Here is a 4,449-nt window from a genome sequence, read left to right on the forward strand (position 1 = left end):
AATATAACTTCAGAGAGCTATACTACAATGTATTATGGTCCTAATGGAAGCTTAAAACATGGAAGAAATAAGCTTGAATGGGTCAGAACTGAAAGTCATAGCAAAAGTCAAGCTTTTGCGACTTTCGGTTATAATCTGCCCTTAGATGATTAATTGTCGGATTAGGACTGATAAAACATGTTTATATAATCATTACCGAGTCATTAGAATGTTATATTATAATTTTGAACCTCTGGTTTATTAATTTTAATCAATTTAGTCAATTCTGTCCAGTTTGACTTTTTGTCAAACTACTTTGACCCGACAATTAACCAGTCAAACGAGATAATTAGGAGACACCCTTCCAGGGGTTAATCACCTATACTAATGTGGTTTCATAACCACTTTCAATTTGATCAGTGGTTAAGCCACATGTAAACAAAACGAAAGTCAAACTAATTAGGCACTAAGTTTGACTTTTAAGTAATTAAACTAATTAAACAACTTAAAGGAGTAATTAGAAGCTTACTACAGGTCCTAGCAATCTTTTCTACACTTCAAATCTTCTCCAAGTCCTTAGCAAGCTCCAGAGCAAGTCCCAATTTGAATTGTTGTGAATGTGAGTCAAGAACATAAGAGGAGGTGCACTTATATAGGGATTTCCATGATCTTAGATTGCTTCCAGGTGTTTTAGGAGGCTAGGAGATCATCCCAGGTGTCCAAGCTATTAATTTAAACCGACTTACAGCCCCTAGGTCGTTAAAAACTAGGTTTAAGGCGGTGGAACTGACCAAACCCGCACCTGCAGGTTGTTTTCTGCATCTGGCACCCTGAGGCGGGCCGCGTAAGACTTAAGGGGGGTCTTACGCGGGCCGCGTGGACCGGGAAAGCTGGTAAAACAAGTTTAAACTTTGGCAGTTTCAGTCCCTGAACGTTTTAAGCCCTTTTCAACTTCATTTTTGGCAATCAAGGCCCTTGTGGTTAATTTCTTGGAGCCCAAGGATATGCAAACAAACTTCGTTAGCCTCGGGTTCGTTAAATTCTTTTGTAAACGCAAGTTTCATCAAGTTGACGCTTTTAACCCAAAGTTTAGAAAACATGCTTAACGATCTCGGAATCACGTGAAATTTTTATCACACATTCTCGGGAGTATATTTGAATATTACGAAGCCTCGGTTTTGTCAAAAGGCCACTCAGAGGTCAGAATTGATATATTGACACTTTTAACCCTTGTAATTTATAATCTTCTGATTATTTTCACAAACGGCTTCGCATACCCAATCATTTACCCATTTAAGAATATTTTCTTCATGTGTGGTCATTCAGAAGCCCAAGTTTGGCTTGTTGACACTTTTAGTCCTTTCGTTTGCATATTTTCACTCATTGTCAACTTTAGTCCTTTAAACTCAATCTTTCATATAACCGGAGTTTAGGACACGTGTCTATGTATAATTGGACACATTTTTACGTGGTGTTACATCCTCACCCCCTTAAAAAAATCTCGACCCCGAGATTTACTGGAACAAGTGAGGGTACTTCTATTTCATAGTGGACTCAACTTCCCACGTGTATTCGGGACCTCTACGAGCGTCCCATTTAACCTTTACTATCGGTACATACTTTCTTCGGAGCTTTTTGACCTGTCGATCCTCGATCGATATAGGTTTCTCAATGAACCTTAAGCTTTTATCAACTTGCACATCCTTATGAGACATTGCCAAGGATTCATCAGCTAAACACTTCTTGAGGTTACAAACGTGGAATACATCATGAATTCCACTCAGCTCCTCTGGCAATCTTAGCCTATATGCTACACTGCCGACGCATTCGAGGATCTCGAATGGTCCGATGTATCTAGGGCTCAACTTGCCCTTTTTACCAAAACGCATCACACCTTTCCAGGGTGACACTTTTAATAAAACTTTATCGCCTACTTCAAACTTTAAGGGTTTTCGTCTCATATTAGCATAGCTTTTCTGTCTATCCCTGGCAGCTTTTAGGCGATCTCGAATTTGAATAATCTTTTCCGTTGTCTCAAGGACTATATCAGGTCCTGATATCTGAGCTTCTCCTACTTCGGCCCAACAGACAGGAGTTCTGCATCTCCTACCATACAGTGCCTCAAAAGGCGCAGCCTGAATGCTGGTATGAGAACTATTGTTATAGGAGAACTCAATCAAAGGCAGGTGGTCATCCCAACTACCACCCAAATCAATAACACATGCACGAAGCATGTCTTCTAAGGTTTGAATAGTACGCTCACTTTGACCATCGGTCTGAGGATGGTAAGCAGTACTAAAATTCAGACGTGAACCAAATGATTGTTGGAAACTTCTCCAAAAGTGAGAGGTGTATCTAGTATCTCTATCAGAGATAATTGCCACCGGTACTCCATGAAGAGCTACAATCTTATCGACATATAACTGGGCCAGTTTATCGGAGCTATGAGTCTCCTTGATGGGCAAGAAATGAGCTGACTTCGTCAGTCTATCAACAATAACCCATATAGTGTCATTTCCGTGCTTTGTTTTGGGTAACTTGGTTATAAAGTCCATGGTTACCATTTCCCATTTCCAAGTGGGAAGTTCCCGCTGTTGTAAAAGTCCTGATGGCTTCTGATGTTCGGCTTTAATCTGAGCACATGTCAGGCACTTAGCTACATGAGTGGCAATAGATTTCTTTAAACCTATCCACCAATAATTGGCTTTTAAATCTTGATACATCTTGTCACCTCCCGGGTGAACCGAATACTTAGAATTGTGGGCTTCCTGAAGGATTACATCCCGAAGTCCTCCTTGAATAGGAACCCAAATTCTGCCATTCATCCTAAGAATTCCATCTTTTCCAGGTGTCAACTGTTCAGCGGTTACACCTAACTTTTCATTTGGAAGATTATCTTCCAACATGGCATCTTTTTGTGCAGCTAAAAGTCTTTCATTCAAATTACTCTTCAACTCAATTCTCTTTGCATTAATCCTAATTGGCTTAACTCTTTCTTTTCGGCTTAAGGCATCTGCGACCACATTTGCCTTACCGGGATGGTAGCGAATCTCGCAATCATAATCATTTAACGTTTCCATCCAACGACGTTGTCTCATGTTGAGTTCTTTTTGATTGAACAAATGTTGGAGACTTTTGTGATCTGAATAGATCACACATTTAGTTCCATACAGATAGTGTCTCCATAACTTTAGTGCGAATACCACAGCACCCAATTCCAAATCATGAGTGGTGTAGTTCTTTTCATGCACCTTTAGCTGTCGCGATGCATAGGCAATCACATTGCCCCGTTGCATAAGTACACACCCCATGCCGGTGTGTGAAGCATCGCAGTAAACAACAAAGTCTTCAATTCCTTCCGGTAGTGACAAAACCGGAGCGTTGCTCAATCTTTGCTTTAAAGTCTCGAAGGATTCCTGCTGCTTGGGACCCCAGATAAATTTCACATTCTTACGGGTCAAGGAAGTCAATGGTGCAGCTATTCTTGAGAAGTTCTCAATGAATCTCCTATAATATCCTGCTAAACCCAGAAAGCTGCGAATTTCTGTAGGTGTCTTAGGTGCTTCCCAATTCATTACAGCCTCTACTTTGGCAGGATCCACTTGAATACCGTGTTCACTGACCACATGTCCAAGAAACTGGACCTTGCGAAGCCAAAATTCACACTTAGAGAATTTGGCATATAACTTCTCCTGTCGAAGCAGTTCTAAAATACATCGAAGATGCTTTTCATGCTCCATTTGGCTACGTGAGTAGATAAGTATGTCATCTATAAAAACAATGACAAACTTATCTAAATATGGTTTGCAGACTCTATTCATGAGGTCCATAAATGCTGCAAACGCATTAGTGTGCCCAAAAGGCATCACTAAGAACTCGAAGTGTCCATATCTTGTTCTGAATGCCGTCTTCGGAACATCTTCGGTTCGAACTTTAAGTTGATGATACCCAGATCTCAAATCTATCTTTGAGAAGTAACTCGCTCCTTGAAGTTGATCGAACAAGTCATCGATCCTGGGTAAAGGATAACGATTCTTGATCGTTACCTTGTTCAGTTCACGGTAATCAATGCACAAACGCATTGATCCGTCCTTCTTCTTCACAAATAAAATTGGAGCTCCCCAAGGCGAAGAGCTGGGTTGAATGAAACCTTTTTCCAACAACTCATCCAATTGAGTTCTGAGCTCTTTCTGGGTTGATTGTGATATCCCACATCAGTTGTGAAGGGGAACGAAGGCTTCCTTATAAGGGGCTTGATACCTTCACCATCATGACGCGTTTTAAAGCCGTGAGGGGCGGACGCTGAGAGCGTGCTGGCTGCCAAAGCGGACAATATCATGGTGCGGTTACGCTGGGCTGTACCCTATAATAATAATAAAACCCTATCTCGTTTTAAGTATTTTAACCCCTGATCACTGATACCCTGTCCGATTGATCTAGGGCCCCGTAACGTATGTCAAGGCTCTGCCT

Source organism: Helianthus annuus, chromosome 15 (genome assembly GCF_002127325.2).
Source record: "Helianthus annuus cultivar XRQ/B chromosome 15, HanXRQr2.0-SUNRISE, whole genome shotgun sequence".
NCBI lineage: Eukaryota > Viridiplantae > Streptophyta > Magnoliopsida > Asterales > Asteraceae > Helianthus > Helianthus annuus.